Here is a 26522-nt window from a genome sequence, read left to right on the forward strand (position 1 = left end):
GGCGGGCGCAGAGCGGGCCCGCGCGGGCCTCGCATGGGCTCCGCTGGCTGCGGCGGCGGGAAGGGCACGGGTGCCACGTGGCAGGCCACGATTGGGCACGCGCGGCGGTGCTGGACGTGTCCGGCGCGGGATGGACACGTCCGGTGGCAGGAGGAGGAAGAGGCTAGGGTTTCGGGGAATTCATCCGCGAATTTTCGGGGGAGGGCATTTTTATAGTTTCTGGGAGCTAGGAGAGTCCAAATGGAGCACGGTTTTCAGCCACGCGATCGTGATCGAACGGTGGAGAGCATGGAGGGGAGTTTGCTGGGTTTTGGGCCACTTTGGAGGGGTGTTGGGCTGCAAGACAAAAGAGGCCTTTACGGTTCCCCGGTTAATCGTTGGAGTATCGAACGACCTCCAAATGGCACGAAACTTGACAGGCGGTCTACCGGTGCTATGCTAAGGCCGCTTGGCAAGACTCGGTCCATTCTGAGAACATTTAACACCCGCTCACGAAGAAAGGCAAGAAGGGGACACCGGATGACATAGGAGCGCAGGATTGCAAAACGGACAACGGGGAGAATGCTCAGATGCATGAGACGAACACGTATGCAATGCAATGCACATGATGACATGATAAAATGCAACACGCAAGCAAATGACATGGCAATGACGGCGAATAACTGGCAGACACCTGGCGCATCAAATCCAGGGCGTTGCAGCCAACTCCACGAAGCTCATCCGCCTCAACCTCAGCTGCAACGCCATCTCCGGCAAGGTCCCCGCGGAGGTCGTCGGCTCCTCGTCGCTCCTCTTCCTCGACCTCTCGTACAAAAAGCTATCTGGCCACATCCCTGACTCTTTCGGGGGCGGATCCAAGGCTCCGTCCTCGTCCTCGTGGAAAGAAGCCGTCACCGGGAGCTACCAGCTCATCTTCCTCAGCCTCGCACACAACTCGCTTGACGGGCCGGTGCCGGAGTCGCTCGGCGGGCTCAGCAAGCTGCAGGAGCTGGACCTAGCCGGCAACAACCTCAATGGCTCCATCCCCCCCCAGCTAGGATCGCTTCACAACCTCAGGACGCTCGACCTCTGAGCAACGAGCTCACCGGAGATATCTCGGAGAGCCTCGCAAACCTCACCACGACGCTCTTGTCCTTCAATGTCTCCTACAATAACCTCCGGCGCGGCCAGCCTCGCTCGCCCAGAAGTTTGGGCACACCTCCTTCGCCGGCAACATACTGCTCTGTGGGTACTTTGCTTCCTCGCCGCCATGTCCCGTGTCCACGTCTCCGGCGCCGGCGTCAACCTCGCAGGGGACAACCGGGTGCCACGGCCTCCGCAAGTTCAGCTCCAAGGAGCTCGTACTGATCATCGCCGGGATTGTGATCGGCGTCCTCATCTTGCTATCGCTCTGCTGCCTCTTGCTCTGCTTATTGACAAGGAAGAAGAAGTCCAGCACTGGCACCAAAGCACAGAGCGGGAAGCAGTTGTCAAGCAAGGACGCCACCGGCGCCGGCGCCGCTGCAGCTGCCGGGCAAGGCGAGAAGCTGGGGGCGTCCAAGGCGGAGTCCGGCGGCAACGTGGGCGTCAAGTTGGTGCACTTCAACGGGCCGCTGGTGTTCACGGCCGACGACCTGCTGTGCACCACCGCGGAGATCATGGGGAAGAGCACGTACGACACAGTGTACAAGGCGACACTGGAGGATGGTAGCCTGCTGGCCGTGAAGCGGCTGCGGGAGAAGATCACCAAGGGGCAGAAGGAGTTCGAGGCCGAGGCGGCAGCTCTCGGCAAGGTCCGGCATCCCAACCTGCTCTCGCTCAGAGCCTACAACCTCGGTCCCAAGGGGGAGAAGCTGCTAGTCATCGATTACATTCCCAAGGGCAGCCTCTCCGCCTTCTTACACAATGAGATTGCTTCCTTCAAAATTGTTCATCCTTTGAAGCTGGATCCAGCTCTGTGGTTCTGACATTTGGTTTGGTTCATGGTGTTCGTTCAGCTCGAGCTCCCAACACGCCGGTGGACTGGATGACGCGGATGGCGATTGCCAAGGGGACGGCCCACGGGCTCGCCTAACTCCACGATGACATGAACATCCTCCACGGCAACCTCACCGGCAACAACGCGCTCCTCGACGACGACTCCAGCCCCAAGATCACTGACATCAGCCTGTCTTGCCTCATGACGGCCGCAGTGAACTCGAGCGTGCTAGCTGCGGCGAGCGCGCTGGGGTACCGCGCGCCGGAGCTGTCCAAGCTCAAGAAGGCCAGCGGCAAGACCAACGTGTTTAGCCTGGGCATCATCATCCTGGAGCTCCTCACCGGCAAGTCCCCTGCCAACACGACCTACCACAGTGGGTGGGGTCCATCGTGAAGGAGGAGTGGACCAACGAGGTGTTCGACCTGGAGCTGATGCGGGACACGGCCGCCGGCCCGGAGGGGGACAAGCTCATGGACACGCTCAAGCTCGCGCTGCAGTGCGTCGAGGTCTCGCCGTCGGCCCGGCCCGAGGCGCGAGAGGTGCGGCGGAAGCTCAAGGAGATCCGGCCCGGGATGGTACAGTGCAGGAGGAGAGGGAGAGAGCGAGCTGGTGCGGTCCGACCAGGTGGGCTGGTTTAATGGTCATGCTGTTGTGCAAAAAAAACCCGGATGGACTAGTATTCACCGAAGGAACGACCAGGTGGCGGTCAAAGCTAGCTTTCGGTCGCTGACTCGGCCAAGTCAGCAAATACATACACAAAATCGTATACATGGACCAAAGTGAACCCCTAGCACAAGTACTTGGACCGTAGTTCCGGTATTTTGAAGTAGTGGTACTAATGTGTCACCCGACTCAAGTTTGGTGACCTAGGATGGATTTTTCTCTTCTGTTAAAATAGGAGATCACTGTTATCATGGCTTATGTGATGTTTGTGCTAGTGTGAGTGCAATTCCTTTTACCTTATATCAAGAAATTATGAATGATATTGCACCTGCTGAGATAGAAGATATTGATGTTACTATTAAGATTGCCAATAGAGATACTATATCACCAATTGGGATTGTTAGAGATGTTGAAGTCTTGTGTGGGAAAATTAAATACCCTACTGTTTTCTTGTTCTTGGTTCCCCACAAGATGATTTTTGTCCCATTATATTTGGTAGACCTTTCCTGAATATTGTTAATGCTAAGATAGACTGCAAGAAATATATTATTACTGCCAGTTTAGGGGATATGTCTCATGATTTTAATTTCTCTAAATTTCGTAGACAACCCCATGATAAAGAATTGCCTAGTAAGGATGAAATTATTGGCTTGCTTCTATTGCCGTGCCTCCAACTGATCCTTTAGAATAGTATTTGCTACACCATTAAAATGATATGTTTATGAATGAAAGAAGGGAAATAGATGAAATATTCTTTAATCAAAGACCTATTTTGAACACAATTTGCGTGTTGAAATCCTTGGGGATCCTCCTCCACCCAAGGGTGATCCCATGTTTGATCTTAAACAATTATATGATACTCTTAAATATGCTTATCTTGATGAAAAGAAGATATATCCTGTTATTATTAGTGCTAACCTTTTAGAGTGAAGAAAAGAAATTATTGAAAACTTTGAAGAAGCTCCATGCCGCTATTGGATATACTCTTGATGATCTTAAGGGCATTAGTCCCACTCTATGTCAGCACAAAATTAATTTGGAGCCTCATGCTAAATTTGTTGTTGATCATCAACGACGGTTAAATCCTAAGATGAAAGTGGTAAGAAATGAAATACTAAAGCTTCTAGAGGCAGGTATAATTTATCCTATTGCTGATAGTAGGTGGGTAAGTCCCGTTCATTGTGTCCCTAAGAAGGGAGGTTGTTGGATATCGGGTTCCAGCAAAACCCTTAAGGTTCAAACTCTGGGGTGCGCGTGAAGATCTTTCCCCTACCGATCCACGCCCAACGCCTCGCTATGGATCTAAGCTACACGATGAACAACACAAGGGACGCAAGGTTTATACTAGTTCGGGCCACCATTGTGGTGTAATACCCTACTCTAGTTTGTTGTGTGGTGGATTGCCTCAGGGGCTGATGATGAACAATACAAGGGGAAGAACTGCCTCGCGAGGGGAGGAGTCCTTGTGGTGGTGTGTTTGAGGAGGGATCGATCTGTCTCCGTTGGCTCTGGATGAGATGCCTTCCACTATGGTGGCTAGCCCTATATATAGAGGCCTTGGTCCTCTTCCCAAATATTGAGCGGGAAGGGATTCCACAATGGCGGTATTTGAAGGGGAACATCTAGTACAACTTATCCTGACTAAAGTTGGTCTTCGGCTGCCAAAGGCACTGGCGATGACGCCGTCTTGGGCTCCATGGTGACCCCCGTCTTGCCGTCCTCCTTGTCCTTGTCTTGTTGCACTGATATGGAAACCTTTGCTTAATGCCTCGGTACTCCGCGCCTGCGCTTGCCCCCTTAGCACCAAAGGAGAAATAAGGACGTTGCGCTGGCTAGTACCCGCCTGGTCTCGATCGTCATGGCTTACGTCACAAGCACCTTGTGAGGCACCCTTGCCTTGATCTCTCTGCGTCCTCGCGAGCCTGCCTGGTGAGGCAGCTCCTGTGGAGGCCTTGTGTTGTCTGCCCCGCGAGGCTTGGCCCCTCGCAAGGATCTTGAGCTGATGAAGATGGGCCACGCTGGGCCACTCCTTGAGCCACGCCACAGGCTGCAGGCAGGCAAGTCTGGGGACCCCCGTTCCCAGAACACCGATAGAGGTATTACTGTTGTTCCTAATGATAAGAATGAATTTACTGCACCAAGAATTGTTACAGGTTATAGAATGGTAATTGATTTCCACAAATTAAATAAAGCTACTAGAAAAGATCATTACCCTCTACCTTTTGTTGATCAAAATCTAGAAAGACTATCCAAACATACACATTTCTACTTTCTAGATGGTTATTTTGGTTTCTCTCAAATACCTATGTCAAAAGATGATTAGGAAAACACCACTTTTACTTTCCCTTTTGGTACTTTTTCTTATAGATGTATACCTTTTGGTTTAGGCAATGCACCTGCTACCTTTCAAAGATGTATGACTGCTATATTCTCTGACTTTTGTGAAAATATTGTTGAAGTTTTCATGGATGATATCTCCGTTTACGGAACTTATTTTGATGATTGCTTAAGCAACCTTGATCTAGTTTTGCAGAGATGTGAAGAAACTAATCTTGTCTTGAATTGGGAGAAGTACCACTTTATGGTTAATGTAGGTATTGTCTTGGGGCATAAAATTTCTGAAAGAGGTATTGAAGTTGATAAAGCTAAAGTAGATGCTATTGAAAATATGTCGTGTCCTAAAGATATCAAAGGTATAAGAAGTTTCCTTGGTCATGCTGGTTTCTGTAGGAGGTTTATTAAATACTTCTCTAAAATTTCTAGGCATCTCACTAATCTCTTGCAAAAAGATGCTCCTTTTGTTTTTGATGATGATTGTGTAGAAGCATTTGAAATACTTAAGAAAGCCTTGATTTCTGCACCTATTGTTCAACCGCCTGATTGGAATTTACCCTTTGAAATTATGTGTGATGCTAGTGATTATGCTGTTGGTGTTGTTCTAGGGCAAAGAGTCGATAAGAAATTGAATGTTATTCATTATTCTAGTAAAACTCTAGACGGTGCCCAGAGAAATTATGCTACTACTGAAAAGAATTTTTGGCAGTTTTTTTTGCTAGTGATAAGTTTAGATCATTATTGATTCCAAAGTAACTATTCACACTGATCATGCTGCTATTAAATATCTTATGGAAAAGAAAGATGCTAAACCTAGACTTATTAGATGGGTTCTCTTGTTACAAGAATTTTATTTGCATATTATTGATAGAAAGGGAGGTGAGAACCCCGTTGGATACAACTTGTCTAGGTTAGAAAATGTTCTTGATGACCCACTGCCTATTGATGATAGCTTTCCTGATGAACAATTAGCTATCATAAATGTTTCCCGTAATACTCCATGGTATGCTGATTATGCTAATTACATTGTTGCTAAATTTATACCACCTAGTTTCACATACCAACAACTGAAAAAGTTTTTCTATGATTTAAGACATTACATTTGGGATGACCCACACTTTTATAAAGAAGGAGTGGATGATGTTATTAGACGTTGTGTACCTGAGCATGAACATGAACAGATCCTACACAAGTGTCACTCCGAGGCTTACGGAGGACACCACGCTGGAGATAGAACTGCACATAAGGTATTGCAATCCGGTTTTATTGGCCTACTCTCTTCAAGGATGCTCATAAGTTTGTCTTGTCTTGTGATGAATGCCAAAGAATTGGTAATATTAGTAGACGTTAGGAGATGCCTATGAACTATTCCCTTGTTATTGAACTATTTGATATTTGGGGCTTTGATTATATGGGACCTTTTCCTTCCTCCAATGGGTATTCTAGTTGCTGTTGATTATGTTACTAAGTGGGTAGAAGCTATTCCAACTAGTAGTTTTGATCATAACACCTCTGTTAAGATGCTTAAAGAAGTTATTTTTCTGAGGTTTGGAGTCCCTAGATATTTAATGACTGATGGTGCTTTACATTTTATTCATGGTGCTTTCCGTAAAATGCTTGCTAAGTATGATGTTAACCATAGAATTGCATCTCCATATCATCCTCAGTGTACTGGTCAAGTAGAATTGAGTAATAGAGGGATTAAATTGATTTTGCAAAAGACTATTAATAGATCTAGAAATAATTGGTCCAAGAAACTTGATGATGCATTATGGGCTTATAGAACCGCTTATAAAAATCCTATGGGTATGTCTCCGTATAAAATGGTTTATGGAAAGGCTTATCACTTACCTCTCGAACTAGAAGATAAGGCATATTGGGCTATTAAAGAGCTCAATTATGATTTGAAACTTGCCGGTGAGAAGAGGTTATTTGACATTAGTTCGCTTGATGAATGGTGAACCCAAGCCTATGAGAATGCCAAGTTGTTTCAAAAAGGTTAAAAGATGGCATGACAAGATGATACAAAAGTGTGAGTTTAATGTAGGTGATCATGTTTTGATATACAACTCTCGTTTAAGATTTTTTGCAGGAAAATTTCTCTCTACATGGGAATGTCCTTATATTTTTGAGGAGGTCTATCGTTCTGGTGCCATAAAAATCAACAACATCGAAGGCACAAATCCGAAGGTGGTAAACGGTCAAAGAATTAAACATTATAACTCAGGTAATCCCATAAATGTTGAAACCAATATAATTGACGCCGTAACACCGGAGGAGTACATAAGGGATACTTTCTAGAATGTTTCAGACTCTGAAAAGGAATAGATATGTGGTACGGTAAGTAAACCGACTCCAAAACTGTTCTAATAGCATTTTTTCTCCGTTGTGGAATATTTAAAAAAATAGGAAAATTAAAAGTAGTCCAAAAGAGACACGAGGCGACCACAAGGGTGGAGGGCGTGCCCTAACCCCTGGGCGCGCCCCCTACCTTGTGGCCACCTTGTGTGCCCTCCGGAATTCGTTTTCTTGCACGATACTTCTTTTGGTCGGTAAAAATTCATTATATAATATTCCGAAGGTTTTGACCACCATACCATGGCAAAATCCTCTATTTTTGTGTCGAGCTATTTTTGTGACAGATCTTGATCGCCATGACATCAACAAGCGCCCCAAGGACACATTTTTGAGAAGGTCATCAACCCTTACCTCGCGGAGGTGCTGCAACACCCTCAAACCATTGAGATGCGTGAGGGGGTGCTGTCGGTGTCAAAACTGGCGGATCTCGGGTAGGGGGTCCCGAACTGTGCATCTAAGGTCGATGGTAACATGAGGCGGGGGACACGATGTTTACCCAGGTTTGGGCCCTCTCTATCAAGGTAATACCCTACTTCCTGCTATTTTAATCTTGATGATATGAATATTACAAGAGTTGATCTGCCACGAGATCGTAATAGCTAAACCCTAGAAGTCTAGCCTATGAGGATTGTTTGTGTCCCTACGGACTAAGCCCTCCGGTTTATATAGACACTGGAGGGGACTAGGGTTGTAAAAAGTCGGTTATAGAGAAAGGAATCTACATATCCGATCGCCAAGCTTGCCTTCCACGCCAAGGATAGTCCCATCCGGACACGGGAGAGAATCTTTAGTCTTGTATCTTCATAGCCCAACAGTCCGGCCCATATCAATAGTCCGGTCGTCCGAGGACCCCTTAATCCAGGACTCCCTTAGTAGCCCCTGAACCAGGCTTCAATGAAGAGGTGTCCGACGTGCAGATTGTCTTTGGCATTGCAAGATGGGCTCCTCCTCCGAATACTCCAAATCTTCCTTCGAACACAAGAAATGTATCCGACTCTGCAAAACAAATACCACACACAACCGTAGAGAGTATAATAATTCACGAGTTCAATCTGCTGACAACTTTTTACAACATGACATCACGTCGACACCCGGTTATTATTCGAACCGTTTTTTAGCCCACCGCTCCATATTTCAAGATGCGGTTCCATTGGCACGTCTTGTCAAAGTAGAGATCGTGTCCCCTTATTGCGGGATTCTCATCAACACGGGTATGGGTAATCCCACTGCACCGTTTGCACGACCCTCAGGGATAAGCGAGTTTTTAGGGAAAGTGGGGAGGCGCTTGATATTCACTGCCTTTATAAAGGGATAAAGATCCAACTCTTTCACCGACGCCTTCTCTTTGCTTCCCCATTCTCGAGCTCCATCGCCCAAGCTTCCATCTCTTCCGCCCCAAAAAGCACTCCAGCCATGTCTGGATCAGGAGTGTAGGGCAAGTGGATGGCCTCCTCTGTAAAGGAGAAGTGTATCGAGAAACTCTGGGAGGCCGGGTATCTGGCCAAGGATATCGTGCACCGTCTCCCGGCAGTGGGACAGATCGTCCCTACTCCAGAACCCCATGAGATGGTTTTATTCCTCCCTCACTTTGTCCGCGGGTTGGGATTTCCCCTCCACCCATTCGTTCGCGGACTCATGTACTACTACAGATAGATTTCCATGATCTATCCCAGATTCTTTCCTCAACATCTCGACATTCATCGTCGTGTGCGAGACCTTCCTTCACATCCCTCCACACTTCGGGCTGTGGCTAAAGATCTTAAACGTGAAGCCAAAGGTGGTGGGCGGCGAGCACGCCGAGTGCAGAGGCGCCATGGTGAGCAAGATGCACAACGTCAAATGGCCATTAGGTACAATCAACGAGTCCGTCAAAGGGTGGCAACAACAGTGGTTCTACGCCACTGAGCCACGGGACACCAAATGGGCCGCGGCTCCCGAATATTGGTACGGAGCCCGAATGCGGCTCACGTCCTGGCCCGAGAAGGGTCTGGACTGGTCTTCGTCAGACCAGCTGATGACGCTCCAGGCGCATATCAAGAGCAAGGGAGACAAGAATATCATACTTGTCGATGCGGTCTAGGTGATGTTAGTTCGCCAGATCCTTCCATGCCAACGCCGGACTTGCAATCTATGGGAGTTCGATCCAGCCAAGCACCAGACCCTGTTGGAGTTCTTCGGCACAACGCACGAAGACATCTAGAAGGTTTTATTCAAGCCCGTCAAGTCATGGTCGGACTAGGCTGAGGATCGCGGCCATAAATTGGACCATACTGCAAGTTCGATAAGTCTCTACATGTTTTCAAGGTGTATCCTTTAGTCGCATACTTGAGGGGAATTTCCTAATATTTCCCTAATGATTCTCCCAAGGCTGGACGAAGAAGGCGGAGCGGATTTACTGTCCGACCCTGCTGCCCGAAGAACCAGCAGGCCCGCTTTTGACAAAGATGCTGGTCCCGGCGCCTTATAATTCACCAAAGAAGAAGGGCAAGAAGGAGGCCAAGGAGACCAGGGGCAGTCTCCATTGCAAGGGGACTTCAGACATGGTGTCCGAAGACACCGAGGCCCACTCCTTTGGCAAAGAAGCCGAGGAAGAGGAGGAGGAGGAAGAAGAAGAAAGCCACCCCCCGCGAGGGAGAGAAAGAAGAGGACGGCCTCCACGCGTTTGGAGGCCGAAACGTCTAAGAAGGGGAAAGCTTCCCTTCCAGATGAATCCACCGCGGCCACCGACAGCAGCTCAGAGTGGGAACCCCGGGTCAAGCCCCTAGCCAAATCGTGAGTTCTAAGAAACCCGGACACATTCATATATCCATCCTCACTATTGCATAGTATTAATATGTTGAGTCACGCATTTCGTAGTCCGGCCAGGTCCAATGTTGAGCGATCCTCATCAGAGGACTCGCTGGACCCGGATGCGATGGACAGCGGGAGCCTCCCGGTGACCTCCTCTCCCAAGGCCATGGATAACACCAAGGTGTTGTCCTAAAGGAACCCAGACCAGGCAGGGGCTCAGGAGGCCGTCAGGGCGGCAATGGAAGGTCAAACCTCGGCAACCGGAAACATGGGGGAGAAGACCCGCATGGATACTAATGGCAGGGGCCATTCTGAATTCGGCACCCAGCCGAACACAATTCTGGAGACCAATACGGCTCCGGAATCGGGCAAGCAACCTCCTTCAGCAGAAGGGGGTGCGCCTCTTCCGCTGGTGACCTCTGTCCACCCAGAGGTGCCGGATACTTTGTTGGAGGCGCTGCAAGGCGCTTCCATTGTTAAAGAGCACCGTACCCTTATGGGTGCGGTGATTGAGAAGATTCTGTCTACAAAAAGTGGGCTGACCGAAGCCTGCACAAGCCTTCTAATAGGCTTTGAGGTAAGCAATGAAATTAGAATGTCACAATATAGACAGTAGCCCCTAATACGCTGTCCGATGTTCCAAAAGAAATGTTGGACAGAGGATCAAATAATTTTCGCAGGAGTCTAACTATAAAATGTCTATGTGAATAAGCATGCATCGTTATTGGCTGCAACCTCCTATACTGCTGAGGTCTCCGGAGTAAAGCAGAGCCTGGAACGGGCCGAGGAAGAGCTCGGCCATGTAAAGAAGCGATTGGAGGATAACCAAGGTATGGAATAACCTCGTTTGTATTCAATACGGATGAATAAGTTATTTTGACTAAAAAAATGTCATGATATATATTAGGAGCGGCGACCGAGGTCGAGGCTCTCAAGAAGGCGCTAGCCAAGGCCGATAAGAAGGCAGCCAAGGAGCAGGCTGCTCGTGAAAAGCACGAGGCCAGGGTCAGTGAGGTCCAACAGGAGCTCCAAGAAGCCGTGAAGAAGTAGGAGTCCTTGGAGCAGAGTATTGCGGATAAAGAATCCGAACTCACCAAGGCTCATCAATCCGCACACGATGCCCGGGTTGAAGCCCAAGGCTCCCTCCAGGAAATCCAGGAGGCCAGAAAAATCGCGGCGGGTAAGGCCTTTATTATGTAGAGAAAATATGTGAAAAAAAGGTTCCTTTTACTGACCCGAATTCGGAGTTCTCCAAGGGTGTTTGCGGATCTGCCGTGTAGTGTGTACGACACCGCACAATTCTACTGAGCTGAAGAGGGGAGCTCTATGGAGAAGCTGTTTTGGTTGCAATAACTTGCGCTAGAACATCCGGTGCCCTTTATCGATCAGCTGAAATAGCTGGTCGAGCTGCATAGGGCGGCCGAACTAGCCATGAAGGGTTTAATAATCCGGCTATGGCCTGCCGAAGCTATTCCCAGCAGCTACTTCAGACTCGTAAAGCGTCTAGTCAGTGCCTGCCCTCGGCTTGATGCCATCAAGCCATCGGTGTGCATTGAAGGCGCTCGAATGGCCTTCGCCCGCACCAAGGTGCACTGGGTGAAAATGGATGCCACTAAGCTGATGACCGAAGGACCGCCCGCAGGGAAGGAGCACCGCAATCCCGAGATGTACTATAACAGTGTCTTGGAGGTATTCCGCATTATGGTGCAACAATGTGCCAAGGATATTATATTCCCATGAATACATTCATGTTATCCTGTGCTATAATATGAAACAAGATCATTATGTAATATAATGCTTGTTATTTGAAATTTTACCTCATGTGTGGCCATTTTATATTAATTCTGAGAGTTGGCCAGTCATCGGCTTCAAACCCCACGTAGGAAGTACGGGGGTGTTCGGGATAAATTAAAAACTCTTTACTCCATATTTTGGTCCTTAAAGAAGGCGTTTAGCACAGCGAACCAGGCAATCGGACTATAAGGCTTTATCACTGATAACCCGCAAGTATAGGGGATTGCAATAGTTTTCGAGGTTATAGTATTCAACCCAAATTTATTGATTCGACAAAAGGGGAGCCAAAGAATATTCTCAAGCACACCTGGATAACTTAATATCTGCAGCAAAGTATTTAGTAGAAAACTAGTATGGAAGTAACAGTAAAAGTGGCAAAAGCAACAGTAGCAGTTTTGTAGTAATTGTAACAATGGCAACGGTAAAGTAACTAAGCAAAGATAAATATGTGAAAAGCTCGTAGGCATTGGATCAGTGATAGATAATTATGTCGGATGCAATTCCTCAGGCAATACTTATAACATAGGGTGACACAGAACTAGCTCCAGTTCATCAATGTAATGTAGGCATGTATTCCGAATATAGTCATACATGCTTATGGAAAAGAACTTGCATGACATCTTTTGTCCTACCCTCCCATAGCAGCAGGGTCCTATTGGAAACTAAGGGATATTAAGGCCTCCTTTCAATAGAGTACCGGACCAAAGCATTAACACTTAGTGAATACATGAACTCCTCAAACTACGGTCATCACCAATAAGTATCCCGATTATTGTCACTTCGGGGTTAACGGATCATAACACATAATAGGTGACTATAGACTTGCAAGATAGGATCAAGAACTCACATATATTCATGAAAACATAATAGGTTCAGATATGAAATCGTTGCACTCGGGCCCTAGTGACAAGCATTAAGCATAGCAAAGTCATAGCAACATCAATCTCAGAACATAGTTGTCGGATTTCGGGTTCCGGCAGACCCTCTAGATTCGAACACTGGGGTGCGCGCAGAGATTTCACCCTCTACCTACCTGCACCTCACTGCCTCGCTAGGATCTGATCTACGAAAGGAACAACACAAGAGACACAAGGTTTATACTGGTTCAGGCCACCATTGTGGTGTAATACCCTACTCTAGTGTGTGGTGTGGTGCATTGCATCTTGGGCTGATGATGAACAATACAAGGAAGAACAACCTCGCGAGGGTCTGTTCTTGGCTGCTGTGATGAACTGCTACAGGGAGTTCAGTCACCCTTTCTATTGGTTTTCGGATGATGATCCTCTCGATCCCCCTATCTTGTGGGTGGCTAGTCCTATTTATAGGCAAAGGCCCTGGTCCTCTTCCCAAATATTGAGCGGGAAGGGCGCCAACAATTGGCCATTTTGAAGGGGAACATTTAGTACACTTATCCTGACTAAAGTTGGTCCTCGCCTGCCAAAGGATCTAGTGGTGACGCCTTCCCGGGCTCCACGATGACTTCCTTCCTGCCGTTGCAACGGTCTTGGTCTTGTTGCACCGAAATGGATGCCTTTGCCTGATGCTCTCGCCTGCGCTTGCTCCCTTTGCACCAAAGAGGAAACAAGGACACTGCGCGGGCTGGCGCCCGCCTGGCGCCCTTGGTCGTCATGGCTTGCATCATGGGCACCTCGTGAGGTGCCCCTCCTTGATCTCTCCGCCTCCTCGCGAGCCAGCCTGACGAGGCCGTGCCTAAGGAAGCTTCCTGTTGTCCACCCCGCGAGGCTTGGCCCCTCGCGAGGGTCTTGAGCTTGTGCTGATGAAGATGTGTCGCGCTGGGCTGTCCCTTGAGCCACGCCGCAGGCCGCAGGCAGGCAAGTCTGGGGACCCCCGTTCCCAGAACGCTGACAGTAGCCCCCGGGCCCAAGGCGTGCCCGAACTTGGCTGAGCAGAGAAGCGAAGGGGCAAGTGCAAAGTGCCGCGGGCCCTAAAAGCCTACGGCCTTTCGCGCCGCGTGGCGGTTGATTGGTCGTGGGTGCCTTAGCAACTGCGTGAATCGACAAAAGAGCGGCATCTGCCTAGGCTTTGCTTCCCTTGCTTCCTCTGGTCATTACCCAGATCCCCTTTCTTGCGCCCTTCCTTTCTGCCTCCAAAATCTTCAGATCTACTTCGACCGCGTGCCCTAGCAAGACATGGCGCCTCGCCAGACCCCGGCCGAAGCTTGGTACTCACCCACCTTGGACTCGCCGAACATATCGGAGACGAGCCTTGCCCGGGTACGCCGGATGACGACGGCGCAAGGCATCGACGGGGCAAAGGTGTTCAAGGCTGGCTCCGCTCTTCTCGAGGTCCAAGGGAGCACCTTCTATCCACTCTTCGCAAGCGCCATTGCTGCCGGTCTGGTGCCTCCCTTTTCTGAGTTTTTCTTCTCTGTCCTCCGCCATTACAACCTGCAAGCTCTGCACCTCCACCCCAATTTTGTCCTTCTTCTAGCGATCTTCGCCTACTATTGTGAGGCTCACATCGGAGTGCGGCCCTTAGTGGCCTTGCTGTGCCACTACTTCTCCCTCCGGCCCTCTCGTGGTCCCATCTCCGCGTGCCCGAGCTTCGTCGCGTATGGCGGCTCCAACGCCATCTCGAAGCCCGGGAAGAGGATTGAGGGCTTCAGGAGCAAGTGGGTCATGGTAGATGCTGGACGCATCCACCCTCGGCTGATTCTGCCCACGGAGCAGCCCACGAGCTCCGATGATTGGTCTCGCACGGAACTCGTGGACCCCCGCACGAAGCCGGTGTTGGAGAAGATGGACGCGGATCTGAGGCCGGGCAACATGGCGGCGGCGAAGCTGACTGGTGCGTTGCTCCTGCGGGAGTTCCTAGAGCACCAGGTGGCCCCGCTTCGTAAGTACACGCTTCCGCTATGGAGGCCCCACCCTAGCCCCGCAGTCTTGGCCGACGAAGATCTGGCCGTGCTCCTCCAATCTTTGGTCGGGGGAGACATGGTGAGGCTGAAGGGTGCCGCTATACCCCTGTTCCTTTGGGATGATTGGGAGCAGGTGGTGGACTCCATGCCCGTCTTCAATGGGGACGGGCCCGTGCCCACGGAGGTTCCCGAGGACCCGGCGGCCTTGGCGACGGTGGACGTGTCCTCCAGTGACTCCAACGAAGAGGAGGAAGAAGAGGAGCGGGGAGAAGGGCCTGACTCCGAGGCTACCGACGGGGAGTCGAGAGTGCCCCTCCCCCGGCACAGGTCCCACGTTCTCCTCATCTCGGCGAGCGATGATGAGGATGGCGACGAGCTGGGCGGCGAGAGCTTGCCCCTGATCTCGAAGAAGGACAGGACTGGGCTGGTCCTCCGCGGGTCCGCCCCGGCTCTGAGGCGATCCGCAGACGCGCCTCCTGCTCCTGGGCCTCTCGAGGATGATCCCAACAGCTAGCTCTCCGGCTTCAAGTATGGCCGGAGGTTGCTTGAGCTCACGAGCGATGACCAGTAAGTGCTTGATTCTTGTTTTATTCCATGTTTTGTCGCTGAGGCTTGACATACGTATCTCTTGGATAGGTTGGCGCCTGCGGCGAAGAAGCTGAAGGGGGCTCCTAAGGTTCCGTCTTGTCAGGACCCCGACTCGATGCCACATCGATCTACCATGTAACACCTCATATCCCTTTGCGGCCTCACGCACGGTATTCCCACGGGTGTCGTCTCACCTTTGCCCGGGACCGTTTGCGCCTTTTGGCACACGTATATGATAGTGTCACTAGCATCCATATGGTAAAGAGCCCGGGCTGACATGGCTAGTCGTAAACCCAAAGTGACACAGACTTACAGGGACAGGCATCCATGACCCAACATCGAACGTGTCGGTCAGCAGCAAGTGAATCCGGGCTGTAGCACTGGGCTAGCAGGACTCCGGTAAACCGGGCTGTAGCGGGCTAATAGGACTCCGGTATCCATCGCGTGACATTTCCCCGAAGGGACAGACACAGGAACGAAGAAGGACACATGCCGGCCAGCCTAAGTGTTCCGGAGCAGTAGCAAGCTACCAAGGCTCAGTGGAGACACTAGGAGACATTTCCCGGTAAGAGAGGCTACTAAGAAAAAACAACTAGATAGTCAGATCCCACACATACCAAGCATTTCAATCATACACACAATATGCTCGATATGTGCAAATACAACAAGGCATCATAACATGACTCTACAACACAAGTACTTTATTTAAGGCTCAGAGAGCCGTGCATAACATACACACAAGTACGGGTCACACGACCCATCATTCAAGTCATACAGACATACAAGCCAACAGCGGAAGTAACTTGTCTGAGTACAGACAACTAGTAAAATAAAAGAGGCTTGGGAAAGCCTGGCTATACTACATGGTCCTTCACAAGCTCAGGATAACCACCTGGGCCTCAGTCTACTCATCGATGTCAACATCTATGAAGAACCCATCAGAAGGGGTTGCAGCGTCTTCTAAAAATGTAAATTAAAGCAACATGAGTACAAAGGTACTCAGCAAGACTTACATCAGATCCTACATACATGCACATTATCAAGAGGGGTTGGTGGAGTTATTGCAGCAAGCCAGCTTTGACTCTTGGCTAAGCTATCCTACGATACACCAACTTGAAATGGTTATTCGCACACGAGTCCACTACTCACCACTCCAATACACCACCGAGGATCCACCTCCGTCATCCTACGGAAGAGCCATCCTCAGCACTCACGCTTATCTTGAGATTTTTAGTAGTATCCATTCACTTGTCTATGAACTGTATAGGCAACCAAGTAGTCCTTTACCGCGGACGCGGCTATTCGAATAGATAATGTTAACCCTGCAGGGGTGTACTTCTTCACCCACGCTCTCACCACTTACCGCCGTTTACACGACATGTACTCGGCAACCTTCAAGCGGAAGCCCAACGTGGGTGTCGGCCACGACCTACCTAAACACCTAAGTCTCTAGTCCAGGTTTATTGCCTATCCAGGTTCCATCCGCAGGGAGTCCGGCCGAGGTTTCCCATACGGCCCCGAACGATGTGTACAGGGTTCCCGAGATACCTAACGGGTATTCGGTACACCCGGCCACGTACCTACCGCATCACAGCCCACCCCTACGGTCAACGCTGTCCACGGCCTCTAGTAGGCTACAAACACCAGAAACTACTTGCAACTCCTGGACACAGGACTAGGGTGAATAAGAAGCCGAGAGGGTCCATTGGTTTCGGGCACAATGCATGGTAGTAGTTGATTCTTAAATCACACATACAGATCTCAGTGCTTAGGGACGGCTTCGATGAAACAACCCACCTTGTACTCCTACATGGCCTCTCATCGATACCTTTACCAAATCGTGTTCACCACATCACTCTCATTACCGGCACGATCATTTCACTCTAGCCCATCACCCAGATGAACCAGACCTGACACGACTCTAAGCATAGCAGGCATAGCAAGGTAGGAACATCACATACATATGGCTCAATCAACTCCTACACATGCTAGTGGGTTTCATCTAGTTACTGTGGCAATGACAGGTCATGCAGAGGAAATGGGTCCATCTACCGTAGCACACAGCAGTTTGAAACGCGTTGTCTTAATGCAGTGAAAGAGAGCAGGAGCGAGAACATGGGATTGTATCGATATGATCAAATGGTTGGTTGCTTGCCTGATGGGTCGATGCACTGATATGGTTCTTCGTTAGGGTAATCGTGGTACTCCTCGGAGACAGAACCTCTCGCAAGAGCACCGATACGCAAACATCACCAAACAATATGCAACAATATGATGCATGCATGAAAGATGGCAAAATGAGTGTATTGGGCTAATGTAACTAAGACCAGATGGGTTTGAATCATTTTGAATCAAAGATTCAAGTTTCAAACTCATAAATGGCCCTTTATAAGTGCTTAATCTAGTTCTGCTCTAAACATCAGGTTAGCTTGTTTAAACATGCATGAAACCAGTACAGATGGATAGGTTGGATTTTTCTGATCATTTTTCATGTATAAAACTTTGCATTTGGAGTAACAGATGATTTACTATGAATTTTTGAAGTTTGGGTTATTTTCTAGAATTTATAAATCATTCTCGATTTATTTTAATTCCAGAAAAGGATTACTGCGTCAGCATGAAGTCATGCTGACCTCATCAAGTCAACAGACTGGTCCAGGTTAAACTGACCGGTTGGTCCAGGGTGTCAGTGCAATTAGTTTAGCTAAAAAATTAATTAGAACTAAACTGCATTAGTTAACAGGGCTGGGCCCCACCTGTCATTGACTCAACAGAGTCCACCAGGGCCCACCCGTGGTCAAAGTCAAGTCGGCTGCACCGGCGTTTAGCCACCGGCGAGCCCGACGCGGCGGCGGAAATGATTTTGGCCGTTCCGGCCACCAAATGGGTCGCGGAAGGCATCTAAGTGGACCTGGGGACAAACCGCAGCTCTTGGTGGAGTTAGTTGGGGTCGGGGTGGCCGGAATCGGCGCCGGCGACGACCTGGGTGGCCGCCAGAGTTCGAGTGGAGGCGAACTCGGGGCTAGGGTGTGCGGTGAGGTGCGGGGAGTGTATGGTTAGACCCTACACGACGTGGTGAGTGCGATGGACACCGAGAGGTGACCGGAGGATGGCCGGGAGCACGTCGGCGACGATCTCCGCGGCGGTGCGTGCGGGTGATCTTCATGCGGTTGCTACACAGCTCGGGGCGAGAGAGGAAGGGAAGGAGAGGTATCTAGGCTCACGGGGCACTCATGGAGGCAACTGGCGGGTTCGGGGACGGACTGATGCGGCGACGGCGTTGAAGGGGATCTCCAGCGACGGCGGACTCGGGCGAAGTCGGTGCAGTGGACTCGGGCCACACGAGCATGCGGGTCTCGGCTAGCTCGACGAAGAGGATGGCGGCGGAGCTCCTAGACACGGCAAGACGGAGCACAGATGGCGGGGAGCGCGGCTACGGCGATGGGGCGGCGGCGGTGGCGTCGGCCATGGTTGGGGAGCGCGAGGAAGAGGAGCTGGGGAGGAGAGTTGATGTCCGAGGGGTTCGGGGGAGAGAGGGGGAGCGATCCACGTCGCGACTCGATGAGGGGAGCGGCGAGGCGGCGACCAGGTGCGTGGCACCCATGCGGTGCTCGCCGCCGAGCACCTGCCTGCCTGCCTGGCCGAGCCAAGCAGCTCGCTGGCGCGGCAGCTGGGCTGGGCCGGTAGGTGGGCCGATTAGTAGGCGCCAGGTAAGTTTTTCCTATTTTCTGTTTCTGCTTTTATTCTGTAAGTTTGTTGAATTTCTTAAAATACCTAGGCAACTCCAAAATTTACCAAACTGCACCTGGTCCTTAGTTGGAATATTTCCAGCAAGGAACATTTTAGTTTGGGAATATTTGAGCATTTGAAATATTTTATAAATTTTAAATGCCCAAATTCAAATATTTATGACTTAATTCAAAGACCTTAGGATGACCTAGAAAACTGTGCATCACTTTTGGCAAAGGTTCTGAACCAAGACAAAAATGATGGACATTTTAGAAGGGCATTTCAGGTTCATTGAAAATATTTTTAGTAAACCCTAGTTGGTTTCGGAGGGGGCTGGGGGTTCTGTCATCCCCATTTCAGGTTTCTGTTGAAAGAATAAACATGATGCAACACTCTAATGCATGAACTAGCTAGGGTGTGACAACTCACCCCCACTCAAAATTATCTCGTCCCGAGATTTAGGTTCCTCCGGGAAGAAGGCGGGGTACTCAAATCGAAGACGATCCTCCCTTTCCCAGGTTGCTTCCTTCTCAGAATGGTGCGACCATTGAACCTTGAGAAACTTGATATTATGACGTCGAGTGGTACGCTCGGCTTGATCGAGGATACGAACGGGGTACTCTCGATACGTGAGGTTATCTTGAAGATCAAGCGTTTCGTGGTCCACTCCACGGATAGGATCCGAGAAGCAACGCCTGAGTTGAGAAACGTGGAAGACGTCGTGGACTCTGGAGAGATGCGGAGGTAGTTCCAATTGGTAGGCAACTTCTCCTCGTTTAGCGAGAATGCGAAAGGGTCCAATGTAGCGAGGAGCCAATTTGCCTTTGATACCGAAGAGATGGGTTCCCTTCAGAGGAGTAACCCGAAGGTAAGCCTTCTCGTCAACCTCAAAAGTCATAGCCTTATGTTTTCGGTCGTATTGACTCTTTTGACGAGATTGAGCTGTTTTCAACTTTTCATGAACAATGCGAACTTGCTCTTCTGCTTCCTGGATCATGTCCGGGCCAAAGAATTGTCTTTCCCGGGTTTCTGACCAGTTAAGAGGCGTTCGACACCTTCGTCCATAGAGAACTTCAAAAGGGGCTTTACCCAAGCTAGATTGATAGCTGTTGTTATAAGCAAATTCAGCAAATGGAAGGCATTTCTCCCAATCCATTCCAAATTAGATAACAGAAGCTTGAAGCATGTCTTCTAGAATCTGATTGACACGTTCAACCTGACCACTTGATTGAGGGTGAAAGGCAGTGCTAAAGGAAAGGCGGGTTCCCATAGCATTTTGGAAGCTTTCCCAAAATCGAGAGGTAAAGAGACTTCCTCGATCCGAGTTAATTTCCAATGGAACACCATGGAGAGACACTATTCGGGAGATGTACAAGTATGCTAGTTGACTAGCGGTTATACTCTCGCGAACAGGTAAGAAATGGGCTACTTTGGAGAGACGATCGACAACGACGAAGATAGCGTTATTCCCTCTCTTGGTCCTGGGAAAACCGGTAATGAAATCCATACCAATTTTGTCCCATTTTCCATTCAGGAATAGCTAAGGGTTGAAGGGTGCCAGCAGGCCGTTGATGCTCTGCTTTTACACGACGACATACGTCGCAACTAGCAATATACCGAGCAATTTCTCTCTTCATCTGAGTCCAACAGAACCTCTGGCGTAGGTCCTGATACATCTTAGTGCTACTAGGATGAATGGTGAGAGGAGATTCATGAGCTTCCTTTAGGATCAATCGCCTCAGGTTTCGCACTTTCGGAACCACTAGACGGTTCCCGAAGTATACGACTCCTTGATCATCAATGGAGAAACAATTTGCAACTCCTTTCTTGATGTTTCTTTTGATGCGAGAAATCCCCGGATCTACCTTCTGCGCTTTGATGATCTGATCAGTAAGGGTAGGTTTCGCCACCAAGGTGGAAAGGAATCCTTGAGGAACAATGTGAAGGTTAAGCTTCGGAAATTCCTCATGGAGAAGCGGTTGACTTTGTTGTAACATTAGATTGTTACAATAAGATTTACGACTTAGTGCATCAGCCATGACGTTGGCCTTTCCTGGGGTGTAAGTTATCCCTAAGTCGAAATCCGTAATCAACTCAACCCAACGTCTTTGCCTGAGATTCAAATCCGGTTGGGTGAAGATGTACTTCAGACTTTGATGATCGGTGAAGATTTGGCAACGATTACCGAGGAGGTAATGTTGCCAGGTTTTAAGTGCATAGACTACAGCTGCAAGCTCTAGATCATGAGTAGGATAATTCTCCTCATGTGGGTGCAATTGCTATGAAGCGTAAGAAATTACGTGACGATCTTGCATGAGAATGCAACCTAGTCCTTGTCGCGAGGCGTCGCAATAAATAACAAAGTCCTTAGAGAAATCTGGTGGTACCAATACGGGAGCAGATGTCTGGCGTTTTTTCAGTTCCTGAAAGCTGTGCTCACATTGTGGAGTCCACTCGAACTTGTTATCTTTCTTGAGGAGTTCAGTTAGAGGTTTGGCAACTTTGGAGAAGTTCTCGACAAAGCGGCGACAATAGCTCGCTAAGCCAAGGAAACTCCGAACTTGCTTGACCGATTCAGGTGGAGTCATATTAAGGACGGCTTGAACTCACTCGGGATTAACGGCAATACCTTTACCAGAAATTACATGCCCTAGATAGGTCACTTATGGCAACCAAAATTCGCATTTGGAGAACTTGGCATAAAGGCGATGCTCTCGAAGTTTCATCAACACTAGCCTTAGATGTTCGGCATGTTCTTCCTCGTTCTTGGAGTAGATGAGTATATCATCGAGGTAAACCACGACGAATTTATCCAAATACTCCATGAAGATTGAGTTCATTAAGCGAGAGAAAGTGGCTGGAGCGTTGGTTAAACCGAAGGACATGACGGTACTCGTATTGGCCATAACGAGTAACAAAGGCCGTTTTAGGAATGTCCCCGTTCCGGATATTGATTTGATGGTAGCCCAACCTCAAATCCATTTTAGAGAAGATTGAGGATCCAGCGAGCTGATCATACAGGTCGTTGATCCTGGGGAGCGGATACTTGTTCTTGATTGTGACCAGGTTGACTGGTCGATAATCTACAACCATCCGGTCCATACCATCCTTCTTCTTGACGAAGAGGACGGGGCAAGCCCATGGAGACGAACTAGGTTGGATGAAACCCTTTTTCAAGGACTCATCAAGTTGTTTCTTAAGCTCGACTAGTTCTAGTGGTGCCATCTTATAGGGTCTTCTAGCAATCGGGACAGTTCCTGGGATGAGATCTATCACGAATTCGACATCTCTGTCAGGTGGAACACCTGGCAATTCCTCTGGGAAGACATCCGGGAAGTCACGGACTACCGGAACATCTTCGGGGTCTGGCAGGGGACTGGCGTTAAGAGAATAAAGCTGTCGCTTGGCTATTCGGGTCAAGACATTGACTATCTTTCCCGAAGGATGGGTGAGTTGAACAGTCCTAGAGAAGCAATCAATCTTGGCATGATGGGCTGACATCCAGTCCATACCCAAGATGATATTAATATCCGAAGATTTAAGGGCTATCAAAGATGCGAGAAAAACAAGTCTGTCGACTTGAATTTCATTTCCATGGCTTATTCTAGAGGTTTGCCATCTAGAACCAGGAGTAGAAATTTCCATAAGGGACGGCATGTCACAGAATGCGGTGTTATGCAGACGAGCATAATTTTTGGATATGAAAGAATGAGATGCTCCAGTATCAAAAAGAACAGATGTCGGGTGGCAATTAACAAGGAGCGTACCAAGAACGACGTTGGGATCCTCTTGAGCTTCTTCGGCAGAGATACAGTTGACATGGCCACGTGCAGCGGTGGCCGGCTTGGCGTAGAACACTTTTCCTGTCGGCTTGCCACGGCCAACAGCTTTTGCAGATTGGTTGGGGTTGGTCTGGGGGCACTCGCGCAGATAGTGGCCCGATTCCCCACACTTAAAGCAAGTCACGGAACTGGTACGTGGAGGAGCACTGTTGGTTGGACCACCATAGGGCTTGGCTGGTGCAAACTATTGAGCTGGGCTAGGCGCCTGGAAGGATGGCCTCGGTGTGAACCTGGGTGGCAGGGTAGTGTTAAGCACCCACACGCGGCGCTTCTGTGGACCAGCACCGGATGAGGAACCCATGTCACGGCCATGCTTGCGTGTTGCTTCATAATCAGTTTGACCAGACTCAGCACTGATGGATTTGTTAACAAGCTTCTGAAAAGATGTGCACTCATGCAGACGGAGGTCGCGGCGAAGCTCAAGACTAAGTCCCTTACGGAACCTTGCTTGCTTCTTGGCATCAGTGGAAACTTCCTCAGTTGCATATCATGCAAGGTTACCGAACTCCCTGCTGTAAGCATCCACAGAGAGTCAGCCTTGAGTGAAGCTACAGAACTCCTCACGTTTACGGTCCATGAGACCCTCCGGAATGTGATGTTCACGGAAAGCCTCGCTGAATTCAGCCCAAGTAGTGACATGGCCCGCTGGCCGCATAGCTCCATAGTTCTCCCACCATAGACTGGCGGGGCCTTCAAGATGATATGCAGCAAAGGTGACCTTATCAGCCTCAGCTACAAGTGCAGAACGCAGTTTGTGAGTAATACTGTGAAGCCAGTCATCAGCATCGAGAGGCTCGACGGAGTGGTGGAAGGTGGGTGGATGTAACTTGATGAAATCACTGAGTGACACCAAGTTATTCCTCTGATGGTGTGCCGTGTTTTGCTCGATGCGCTCCAACAAACGGTTGGTCTCCCGCTTGTTTCTCTCGGCTTCCAGCATAACTTCGTCCAGAGAGGGAGGTGGAGGCAGGTTTGTTCCCCCAACTCTGCTGCCTTCGGCCTGCTCTGGGGAAGCAGGGTTGGTGCGGGTGTTAACCATCCTAGGAAACAAAACAATAGTTTAGTCCAGGATGATAGGATTCTGACATAGAAATGTAGAATGTAATGGATAACTTGGAATGTAAGATGATCATCCGTATGACATGGTAGATACAGAAACTGCTTCTTTTATTCCATCGTCATACACACCATACAAGGTTTAGTACAAAACCAAACAGAGTACTACTACGGTAAAAAGAGGATTACATCTCATCGGAGGCATTCCGAGCTCCTATACATTATTTTTCTACACCTCCGGAAGGCGGTACAAACTAAGTCATATCCCACGAGTCACGCAGGACGGTGGACGATACAACTAGTACAATACTAGTGATACTACTACTAACTCAGACAGCTCCGTAGTAGTCTTCATAGAAGTCACCTCCATAGCCTGGAAGCTCAACGTGATCATCCGGAAACAGTCGGTCACGTGGAGCTTGTGGACCATAGGGGCTAGGATGAGGTCTTGGACCAACAAATGGTGGCCTACGGGGACCACGAGGTGGGGTGATGCCTCCTACATCACGCCAATCCATCACGTCTGGCAGAGCGGATCTCACAGGATAGAGATCTCGCATGTCCATATATCCAGCTTGCACAGCCGGTGCAAACCGAGTCAAAGTGGCCCAATGATCAGCACGGGTATTGAAAAGCTCTAATCTCAAGGCCCGATTTTCACGGTCCTTGTCTTCAAGCAACTGTGCAGTGGTGCGGGTCCGTGAATCCTCTTGAGTGGAGTCAGCATAGATAGCCTGGAGATAACCTTGTGCTCCTGGAAGTGATGCTGGCATATATCGAAAGTCAGAGTCCCGAAATAGGCCATTCCTGACTCGCATGATGGTCATCATAGAGTAGGCAGCATCCTGCACGGCCATCTCAATAGTAACCCCGAGTCCATAGGAGCAGTGAAGGGGCTCGGTAGATCCAGGATAAGATGGAAATATTCTGACAGTGCAAAGATATTGACTTTGGTTAAAGTCTCGGAATTTCTCTTCGACCGTGTACTCAGGATACCAACGGTATCCAGCCTCAGTCATTACCCTGACCAACATAGCAGTATGGTAGGGTACATCTAGACATCGAGTCAAACGAACCACTTGATTCTGAGGACGGGTCGCCATCTGGAACAAGATAACACAAGACATTAAGATTCCTAGCAGAAATTGGACAGCATAACGGCTGTAAATGCTCAAAAAGGATTTTGAGGCATTTGACAAAGAATTTCAGACACTCAACAACATCATATCAAAGTTCTGGGTCCATCTTAGCAACATAATGGGGTAGTAGAACTGAACTAGGCTTGTATCCATCAAACCTATAAGGTACTACTGATTAGTAACACGTGAACCTGATAGAGAGGAGAGATCCTAGTCCTTAACCCCCGGTAGAAGAATGGACTGACTCAGATCAGAATGTCATGAGATAAAGGAGTAAAAAGAGCCTTACGTTCCATCCCACAAACAATTCCCCTACATATAACTAAAGAATTTCTAGACTCAACATCGACCAGTTTGGCTTGGAGAACCTACAGGCAGTCCGGCTCTGATGCCAACGCTGTCAGGACCCCGACTCGATGCCACTCGATCTAGCATGTAACACCTCATATCCCTTTGCGGCCTCATGCATGGTATTCCCACGGGTGTCGTCTCACCTTTGCCCGGGACCGTTTGCGCCTTTTGGCACACGTATATGATAGTGTCGCTAGCATCCATATGGTAAAGAGCCCGGGCTGACATGGCTAGTCGTAAAACCAAAGTGGCACAGACTTACAGGGACAGGCATCCATGACCCAGCATCGAACGTGTCGGTCAGCAGCAAGTGAATCCGGGCTGTAGCACTGGGCTAGCAGGACTCCGGTAAACCGGGCTGTAGCGGGCTAACAGGACTCCGGTATCCATCGCGTGACATTTCCCCGAAGGGACAGACACAGGAACGAAGAAGGACACATGCCGGCCAGCCTAAGTGTTCCGGAGCAGTAGCAAGCTACCAAGGCTCAGTGGAGACACTAGGGACATTTCCCGGTAAGAGAGGCTACTAAGAATAAACAACTAGATAGTCAGATCCCACACATACCAAGCATTTCAATCATACACACAATATGCTCGATATGTGCAAATACAACAAGGCATCACAACATGACTCTACAACACAAGTACTTTATTTAAGGCTCAGAGAGCCGTGCATAACATACACACAAGTACGGGTCACACGACCCAGCATTCAAGTCATAGAGACATACAAGCCAACAGCAGAAGTAACTTGTCTGAGTACAGACAACTAGTAAAATAAAAGAGGCTTGGGAAAGCCTAGCTATACTACGTGGTCCTTCACAAGCTCAGGATCACCACCTAGGCCTCAGTCTACTCATCGATGTCAACGTCTATGAAGAACCCATCAGAAGGGGTTGCAGCGTCTTCTAAAAATGTAAATTAAAGCAACATGAGTACAAAGGTACTCAGCAAGACTTACATCAGATCCTACATACATGCACATTATCAAGAGGGGTTGGTGGAGTTATTGCAGCAAGCCAGCTTTGACTCTTGGCTAAGCT

At 49.1% G+C, this 26522-nt stretch overlaps 1 pseudogene; it reads left to right on the plus strand.

Annotated features, from left to right (window-relative positions):
* Positions 1 to 2595, plus strand: part of LOC123067639 (probable leucine-rich repeat receptor-like protein kinase IMK3) — a 26250-nt pseudogene extending 23655 nt beyond the window's left edge.
* Positions 2596 to 26522: the final 23927 nt, after the last annotated feature.

Source organism: Triticum aestivum, chromosome 3B (genome assembly GCF_018294505.1).
Source record: "Triticum aestivum cultivar Chinese Spring chromosome 3B, IWGSC CS RefSeq v2.1, whole genome shotgun sequence".
NCBI lineage: Eukaryota > Viridiplantae > Streptophyta > Magnoliopsida > Poales > Poaceae > Triticum > Triticum aestivum.